Source organism: Molossus molossus, unplaced genomic scaffold, assembly GCF_014108415.1.
Source record: "Molossus molossus isolate mMolMol1 unplaced genomic scaffold, mMolMol1.p scaffold_m16_p_17, whole genome shotgun sequence".
Lineage (NCBI taxonomy): Eukaryota > Metazoa > Chordata > Mammalia > Chiroptera > Molossidae > Molossus > Molossus molossus.
Genome location: NW_023425352.1, coordinates 23,461,005 through 23,471,446, shown reverse-complemented (window position 1 = coordinate 23,471,446; position 10,442 = coordinate 23,461,005).

Genomic DNA, 10,442 nt, shown 5'->3' with positions numbered 1-10,442 from the left:
CGGAATCCCAGAGCCGCAGTGTCCGGGAGAGAGATGCCAACAGGCTGGGGTCCGAGATCTGGGAAGCGCCCGGAGCCTGGTCCTGCCCAAACCCCACCATCGGTCTGCAGCCCGGGGCCTTGGCCGCAGGGCCCACAGGCGGCCCTGAGAGGTGGCGGCGGCGGTAAGGGAAACGAGTGAGAGGAAGCAGAGCCGCGTGTGTGTTTTTATTATTATTATTTCTGATTAAAGAGGAATTCATCTCGTATCTGCCTCCTGCCAGGGGCCGAGGCGCCGCCATTGGGGTTAACGGTGCGGAAGAATACAAAAAAATTTCATTGAGGAGGATTATAAAAGTTACTAGCTGGAACATTAACAGAAGAGTAACTTGTAAAAAATGCAATATTACAATATTCACAAGGACGGCAGAGCGTGGTAAAGCTATAAAATTCAACATTAAAATCTTCCACAGCCTAGATAACCTAGTTAACAAACATGGCATTGGAACTACTTTCTGTTGGGGCTGAGGGATACGAGCCGGGGGCTGATCACACCTCAGCAGCGGGTGGAGGGGTGGGGGGGTGGCGGCAGGCGGTGGGCGGGGCTACCCGGGGCCAGCCCAGCCCCTCCCTAGCCTCAGCCTCCACCCCAGGAAAATGGGGAGAACCCCCAGCGAGTGTTGGGAATTGCCTAAGGAAGCATCTCAAAATATCGGATAGGGCTGTACACTTGGGTGGCTATTTTTTGTGTGAAATTCTAATTAAAGCAGACAATTCAGTGTTGATTTTGTCCTCCTGAATAGGATATATATATTATCTCTATAACTGCAGGTTGTGCATATAAAATGTATTAAGAAAGGATTGTATGTGTGTGTGAAAGCATGCATTCAGGGTGGGATATGTGTGCATGTGTAGTATGTGTGTACCCAGGGTCTCTGTATGTATGTGCACAGTTCTTGAGAACATATGCATGGTAAATATGTATGCAGAGCACAGAGTTGGGGTGTAGGGTGTGTGTTCGTACAATGTATGGATGCCAAATGAATCTCTATATAGGGTATATGTGTGTATGCATAGAACCTATGTGTGGGTAAGATAAGTGTCTAGACAGCATATGTATTTGTGAGTATATGTGTGTGCATGGTGTATTCATGTAAAGAATATGTATGACATTGCAGGAATATTATATATCTTTTTGCAAGATATCATAAAGAGGATGTTCATAAAGAGGATATGTGTTTACATGGTTCTGTGGCATACATATGCAAGGTGTATATGTCACAGGGCATTATGAGCTTGTGAATACAGGATGTTTGTGTGTGCAAATAGCATAGAAATTATGATATGTCTGCTATGTGTGCAGAATATGTATTTATGCATAAGCTCTGACATAGTGTACATAAATATGCATGTGTATGTTCAGAGTATGTGTACATGTGTGTAGTGTGATTGTATGTGAGCAGATTGGATGTTTGAGAATGTGTGTGTATATATGTGAACTGAATACATATATGTGAAAGGTGTATATATGTGTGTGTGTTATATGTGTATGAAAACTATACAGACACATCAGATGTCTGAGCATGTAGAGTGTGTGTGTCTGCAGGTGCAGCCCCAGAACATCTGTTTCTGTCAGGGCCCCAGATATTTGTAGTGTGGTGTTTAACAGCATAGACTCTGGAGACAGGCTGCTGGGGGTTGAATGACAGCTTTGTCATGACTAAATGTATGATACTGGACAAACTTAACCTCTGGTTCCTTTAGCTTCCACATCTGCAAAATGGGGTTAGTAATGGCACCTACTTCATAGAGTTGTTATTAGGATAAGATGAGTTAATACTTGTTGGGGTAGGCAGAATAATGATGTCTCCCCCACAAAAAAAAATTCCACATCCTAATCCCCGAAACCTATGGATATGTTACCTTACATGGCAAAGGGATTTTGAAGATGTGATTTTGTGAAGGATCTTGAGATTATCCTGTGTTATCCAAACAGACCCAGTGTCATAACAAAGGTCCTTATAAGAGGGAACTGGAATATCAGAGTCAACAAAGGAGATGTGAGAACAGAAGCAGAGATTGGAGTGATGCAGCCATGGGCCAAGGAATGAGGGTGTCATAGAAACTGGAGAAGACAAGGAAACTAAGTCTCCCCTAGAGCCTACAGAAGGAGCACAGCCCTGCCAACCCAGAGTTTTAGACTTCTGAACTCAAGAAATATAAGATAATTAATGTGGTGGTTTTTAAAAATGTGTATTTATTTATTTATTTATTTATTTATTTATTTATTTTTAGAGAGAGAGGAAGGGAGGAGATAGAAACATCTATGAACTGCCTCCTGCACCCTCCCTACAGAGGGTTGAGTCCCTGTAGGGGCAGCAACCTCTTAGAGCACAGGACAATGCTCAACCAACTGAGCCACATGCTGGACAGGCTAAGTGTAGTGTTTCAAACCACTAGATTTGTGATAATTTGTTATAGCAGCACTAGGAAACTAACACACTTGTGAAGTGGTAACAGCAATTCCAGGTATACAGCAAGTATCTTATAAGTATGTGTTAAATAAATTCCTTGGAGGTGATGCTTGAGGCCCTAAGAAAGCCCTAGTTGGTCAGTCAGTTGCCAGATTTGCCATCCCCACTTAAGGCTGCCTCTGGCTACCCTGGACCCTCCAAGATTCTGGATTCTGCCGGAGCCTGTGTTTTGCCAACATTAGTACGGACACCTTAGAGGTGGGGTGGATACTCCCTCAATGTCTGCCCATTTCTTCTTCCTTAATCACATGCTGGGGTTGGAACTTATGCTAGGGATCTAGGCCTGTGGCTGAGGGAATTGGGGGCAGGTTAACAATCTTCAAACCTTCTGGTTCACTTGCTCTTTGGCCCAGGCTTGGCAGGAAGACAAGGTTGTTGTGGAGTAGGGAAATTTGTGTGGGAAGTTTGATGCCTTGAGAGCCTGTGGAGTATACACATGTCCTTATGCATAGAGAGCTACATTAGACCCTTGGTCATACTCAGCCACAACACAAGCCACGGAATTCAAGACACAGATAGGGAGAGTTCTTGTCTAAAGGCCATGATTCTCCCCTTACCTCTCAGCTTCCTTTGCTGTCTTCATCTCCAGCTTGCAGCCCCTGCATAATGCTCCCCCCCCATGGTTCCCAGATGGGGACAGGGACTTCAGTGACATTGTCATGAGACAATGGAGTAAGTTATTAATTGCACCACAATATATTTTTAATTCTTACACATATGTGCATGTGCCTGCACATATGTGTGTGATATGTGAGTCTCAGTTTCTTTATCCACAAAAAGGGAATACTAATCCTTTCCTGCTTTCCTCACTGGGTGTTAAGAGACTCAAAAGAGAATATGCTATACAATCATTTGGTATTGTTAATGCCTGGGGCCCTTGACCCTCTTCTCATATTTTCTTGGAGAAAAGAAGCAGCTGAGATTGTTTTTAGTCATGGACAGTATATGGGGTATAAGAAGAAAGGGCAGGTCACAAGGAATCTGAAGGCTCACTGCTAATAGGGAGATAGCCATTTCTTCTCACCATGGAAGAGGACACAGGAAGTCTGTACTCTGAGGGCATCTGCTCCGGAGCTGTGCAGATGTATTCAGACAAATAAACGTGTACATAGTCCACACCGTACAGGTCAGTGTACACTTGTGGCAGGTTCCAGAGAGGTGTGATAGAGCATTCTTGGGATGAGCCAACAGAGGTGGGGAATACAAAAACAGGTTGTGGAGTTCTCCATGTGCACTGAGATGGTTAAGCACCAAACTCTGGAGTTAGAATACCCAGATAAGGATCTCAGCTCCAACACTTCCAGGCCAATGAACCCCTGAGCTACTTAATTAACCTCTCTGCCTTGGCTTCCTTGCCTGTAAAATGGGATAATAATGGTGTCTAATTCCTAAGGTTATTGTGAGGATTAAAAGTGACGTGAAATATTTACCACAGTGCCTGACACAGAGCAAGTTCCCAGTAAACATTGTTATTGACAGCAATGATGGTATTAGCATCATTATTCTCCCCCTTTTCTGGGAAGAAGCAGTGTGGTGCTATGGCCTGTAACCCAGAGGGACCTATTAGAATTGAAGCTCCACCACTAACCAGCTGTATAAACTTGAACTGTGCAACTTTAATCCAAATGAGCCTCAGCTTCTTCATCTGTGTAATTTCATCAGTAATACCTACGTCAAAGGGTCCCCCATGAGGATCAGAGTTATAAACATGCAGATCAACAGCCATAGCTGTTCTTTAGCTGGGTTTGCTGGGCCTATACACTAAATATGTAAATTATGCAGTTGGTGCAAAAGTCAAAACATACCAAAGGGAAAAATAAGTCTTACTTCCACCCCTGCCCCCTTCCTTGAGGCAACTGTTTCCAGTTTCTTGTATATCTCTCCAGAGGTATGTATGTGTCTTTTTCTCTCAATAAATGACACCTTACACATTGTTCTATGCCTTATTTTTTTTTTTTTTTCACTTAATTCACCTTGGAGATCTTTGCAAGTCTATATATGAAGATTCATTTCATTCTTGATTAAAGCTGCCTAGTATTCTATTGAATAGATGTGTCATAAGTCATTTAACCAAGCTCCTACTAGTGGACATTTAGATTAACTTTTAATCTGCAAACAAAGATGCTGCAGTGACTATCCTTGCACATTGTTATTTGATCATCTGACCAGTTAGGATTTTTAAATAATATTTTTAATTATTATTATTATTTATTTTATTTATTTATTTATTTATTTAATCCTCACCCGAGGACATTTTTCCATTTTTTGTTCAGGTAGAGTGGGAGGGAGAGAGAGAAACAGAGAGAGAGAGAGAAACATCGATGTGAAAGGAACACATCGAGTGGCTGCCACCCGCACGACCGACCAGGGCCGGGGACAAACTGTAACCGAGGCACACGCCCTTAGCGGGAACCGAACCCGGGTCTCTCTGGACCGCAGGCCGACGCTCTAACCACTGAGCCAAACCGGCCAGGGCTATTATTATTTTTTTTAGAGAGAGAGATAGAAACATAATGTGAGAGAGAAACATGGATCGGCTACCTCCTGCACATCCACCTACTGAGGTTCAAGCCTGCAATCTGGGCATGTGCCCTGACTGGGAATCAAACTGGGACCTCTCAGTCCATGGGACGATGCTCAATCCACTGAGCCACACTGGCCCAGGAGGATTTTTAAAAAATTGTTTAAATAATTTCCAATTAATTTCAAACAAAAACCAAGATTACTGATTGCTCTTTAAAAAAATCAGACAACTTTCCTTGGCTGGGTGGCTCAGTTGGTTGGAACATAGACTGGCACACCAAAAGGTTGCAGATTGATTCCCAGTCAGGACATATACCTAGGTTGCGGGTTCAGTCCCTGGTTGAGGCGCATATGGGAGGCAACTGATCTCTCTTTCTCTCTCACTCTCTCTTTCTTCCTCTCTAAAATCAATAAACATACCCTCTGGTGAGGATTTTTTAAAAAAATTAGACAACTTGGCAACATTGACCCCACTCATGCATGACAATCATAGGCCTTACCCTCTCAAGTTTCCCCAGAACCCAATCCTTGTTGTCTACCCAATACTTCTGCCCTCTTTATTTATAAACCCCTGGTAAGACTTATGATATAGTATATGTAAATAGTGTCTGGTAGCCATGCAATACTCAAGAAATGCTACTGTTACTCTTTCATGGGGAATTACTCATCTACAGTTTTTAGAAGGAGCCTATTTGGTTCACATGCATGTGTGTGGGTTGCATTCTTATAGCATGTAGGGAACTAGTGGTCTAAACAGGTAAAGGAGCCATGCTCACAGGCCTCCCACTCACACTCACAAGCAGGCCTTTCACAACTCTGGACGAAGGGAGAAAATTCCTTCATATATATCCTTCCCCAGTGAACAAAATAAAGACTAACCTGCCTGCAAGAACTGTGCTGGCCAAAATAGTAGCCATTAGCCACAATTAAATAATCAAACCAAATAAACTTAAATTTAAATGAATAAATAAAATTAAAATTCAGTTCCTCAGTCACATTTGCTACATTTTGAGTGCTCAATTGCCACATGTGGCTAGTGGCCACCATATTGAACAGTGCAGAGAGAGAACATTCGCACCATCACAGAATGTTCTATACGACAGCAGTGCTCTAGACTATAATCCATGGAGACAGAGACTGGGTATCTCTTGCCCACCACTGTAATTCTCAGGTCAAGCAGAGCTGACACAGAGAAGGCACTCAGTAATCATCGTTGAATTAATGACTGAGAAATGAATGAACCAGCCAAACAACAGCCCACAGGAGACATAGCCATAGGCTCCTTCATAGCAATCCATTGAGGCAGGTTTTTGAGGAGAAACTGAGGATAAGCTGGGGGACTCTAATATAAGACTGGAGCTTGGCTGCCCTCAGGGAGGCCAGCAGGGTCACCCTGGGGACTGAGAACTAGAAAGAAAGCAGTTATCCTTGGACTGCTTTTTGAGTCAGAAACCTGTGTTCTGAACATTCTCGCTGTCATTTTTTGTGGTCTCCCTCCTTGCAATCTGAATAAACCCCCTTATAAAATGTCTTAGTGTCTGTGGGCTTGAACTAAGGCGATTTCATTAACCCCTGGGGGGTCAATACAGGGCAAGTGGGGCTCTTCTGGTAGTTGGGTGGGGCAGCTGAGATCTTGTTGACTACTGGCAAATCCCCCCACCTAAACCAGATGTTGTTCCAGAGGTTGTGGTGCCTGACCCATTTCTGCCTAAAGTGTATGCATGTGCTGGAAGAGAAAGAGAGGAGAGAGAGATGGGGGGCAGGGCTGAGAGTCTAGATAAGATTATGAGAGGACAGTGTGTATCTGTACACCTGTATGTTTGGAAGGTGTGTCTTCCCATACCTATGTGCATTTGCATGTATTGGGGGCTATGCGTGTGGTAGGAAGGTGTGTATATGTTAGGGGGCTGTGTGGTATAAGGGGGGGCTATGTGTATAGAGAGACTGGCTACATGAGTGTGATTAGGAAGCTGTGTGTATGGGGTATATATTGAGAGCTGTGTGTGTGTGTGTGTTATGTGTGGTGGAGGCTTGTGGAATGTGTGGCTATGTGTTTGTGTTGTGGGTTGTGTGTGTTTGTAGTATGTGATGGACACAAACATGTGCCTAGTATGGCCCTGCTTCATTTCCTCAGACTCCTGGATGTTGATCCCTGGAGTGGAACTGGGGAGCCCCACTGTGGAACACTTCCTCAGTTCAAGAGGGTGGGATCAAGCTGTCCTGTCACAAGAGGCTCCTCTTGCTTCTTGGTTATGGTAGGGAAATGGGGCTGCTGTGTGGAAAGAAAGCCAAGACCCATAGAGACCGGTATGGAGATGGAGAGAAAGACAGGGAGAGAGGGAAGACCTGACTAGGCACTAAAAACCAGGTTGGGGTGGGGGGAGGGGGGGAGAGAGAGAGAGAGAGAGGAAGAGAAGAGAGAGAGATTGATGAGGAGTAGGGAGAACAGAGAGCGTGGTGGGGGGAAGCAGAGCCAGTGGATCAAAGGCCAGAGAAGGGCCCACGATGGGGGTGTGGTGGGGGAAGAAGGAGCGAGGGGAGGAGGCTAGGCGGGGGAATTGCCAGGCGGGCGCTGGGGCGCTGGAGCCGAGCGGCTCCCCAGGGAGACAGCAGACACTTTGCGGAGATGTTACTCCGGAGTTGGAGACGATGATAAATATGATAATTTGTATAAAATCTGAATGGGTCTTGTTTTCAGGGAGAATGCCTCGGATGATGAATGGGCCCGGCTTTCAGATAGATGGCTGATAAAAAGTGTATTGGATTGTTGAGAGCGATTTTAATTCTCATTCTGTACCTGCAGATGCCGCGGCCCCGCGCCCGGCCTCCTTCTCCCTCCTGCCCACGGCGCGGGTGGCCAGCGGCCTGGCCGGCCTCGGCGGCTCAGGAGGCTTCTGAAATGACTCTAATTACAGAGTTATTAATTTTAAGAGGAGGATGAGGGGGGGTATGATTATTAATCGAGTGATGGTGCTCGGCAGGCGGGGCGGGCCTCAGGCAAGCTTGCTCTGAGCGGGGAATCCTCGCCGCCCCGCCCCGGGGCAGTTCAAGCCCCGCGGGCTCCGTGGTGTTGGCAGCCAGGCGCGCTTTGGACACAAGCTGGGGGGCGCAAGTTCTCCTGTGCGCATTTTGCACCCCTCACCCCTACCCCCAACCCTACCCAGCCATTTAACCTCTTGCCTGGCCCTTTTGGGCGCACCGCCCAGCTTCTGGCTCCGTGCTGGAGAGACAGGTGGGTCTGAAACCCACAACCCAGAGGCAGGGCTGTGCGGGAGGAAGCGCGCCCTTCCAGCGCCCAGCTCCCACAGGTGTTGAGGAGTGCCTGTGAACCCCTGACTGGCGAGTGACAAAGTGCGAGCTCCTTTAAAGGCATACGATATTAACAATGACATTTATGGGGGGTCCCTATTGTGTGCCAGGCGCGGTGCTGGGCGCTCTAATGCTCTAATTTCCCCCACACAGAAGGAATGAGCCTCCCACTGCTCAGATGAGGAAATTTAGAGAGTAACTTGTCCTTGGGAGGGGATATATTTGCTTCAGGGTTGCTGCAGGCAGCAGTACCACCACCACCATTCCCAACCAGCCTTTCCTCGAGGAAGAGCTGGGGTGGGGGGTGCAAGAGAGAAAGCTCCTCTCTCTAATTTACATCCATCCAGTCACCTTCATCCTGGTGTCTTGTCTCAATGATCTGGCAGATTGCCTAACACCCTGCCCATTTTGAAGGAAGATTTTCAAAAGACTGGGCTGCAAACCAGGAAGGCAGACACCTAAAAGAAGTCCATAAATGGGTTTGCTCCATGGTGCTGGCATTTTAGGAATATCTCCCTGGCTACAGTGACTATTTTAAAGAACACACAGATTATTTAGCAGAGGCCATTCTATGTGGAATTGGTTAAAGTCCAAGCAAAACGAAACCCCTCCAAATATAGGCCTAGACCTCTCCCCCATGCACACACGTTTATTCCTGCCCTATCTACCTGGATAGGTTAAAGGAGGGCACAGGTAGTCTCCACGGACCTAGATCATTCCTAGATCTTCAACTTTTGTCTTATGGCAAAGATAACTCCTGCTCAAAGAAGGAAAAGAAAGACCTCTGTGGGCTAGAGAAAGGAGGGGCTGTAGGGTGGTTCCATCATATAGTGAGAGGGCAGCTCTCTGGGCATAGTTAAGTAAGTTCTGAGAACTGCCTGTTGTGTTGACCCAGGGAAGCGGAAGAGAAGGTAGGCTCATGAATAGGGTCCTCTGTGCTCCTCTGCAATTCCCTGGTCAACTTAACCCAGCTCATGGGGATCTGTATGGGACAACTCAGGTCAGACCTGCATGTGGACATCAGGATCAGTCCAGGCAATTCTTGTCTGTGGCTGGTGTTGAATGACGCTCAGGATCTACCAAGGCCTGATAGAAGCTGAGCCCAGCTGGGGTGAGGCATGGAGGGGACCCTCAAGGACAGCTCCTAAGGTAGGGCTTTGAGCTTCCTGCAGGGCTCATAGGGATAGTGGCCCTGCAGCCTTATAGACTTGACTGGCTGGTGGCAGGGCCCATCTCAGAGTTTCTAGATTCAGAGACTCTGGGCAGAGAGGAGAGAAGAGCACGGAGGTGGTGAAAGGGGACTGGTGTAAGGATCTGGAAAACAGAGGGGAGGAGGGCTCCTGGGTTTTACCAAATGGATATCCTGAAGGAGTGAGTCCCTTCAGATTCACTCAACCTCTGAGCCACAGCCAGTGTCTCTTCTCCCTGTGACTTCCTTTTGGACACTAGGAATATCTAGTATAGCATAGATTATGAACTCAGAATCTAGGTACAGATCCTACCTTTGCCACCTACTGGTTGTGTGCTTGTGGACAAGATATTAAAACTCTCTGTACCAAAGTTTTCTCATCTTTAAATTGGGGTTAATAACAGGTGAGGATTGATAGAATTAATATTTGTACTGACACGCAGTAAGCCCTCAGACATGTTAGCTGTTTTGTTGTTGTTCTTATTATTAATGTTGCTCAGCTGGGCACCTGGCCTTCCCTCTGGATTGACTTCTCCAGCATATCTTTATATTACTGTTATTTGTACTGCGGACACCCTGTGCCAGCTCAGGAGACAATGCTCAATCGGTGTATGCAGAGGTCTGAGCCTGGAGTGGGCATGGGGAATGAACTAATGTGGTAAAACATCTATGTGCCAGGGATTAATATACCCCTTATTTTTAAAATACATTTTTTATTCATTTTAGAGAGAGAGGAAGGGAGAGGGAGAGAGAAAAACATCGATCGGTTGCCTCCCATACTCACCCCAACCCCGCGGACTGAACCTGCAACCTGGGCATGTGCCCTGACCCCGAATTGAACCAGTGACCTTTCAGTGCATTGGACAACACTCAACCAACTGAGCCACACCGGCCAGGGCAAAGTATCCC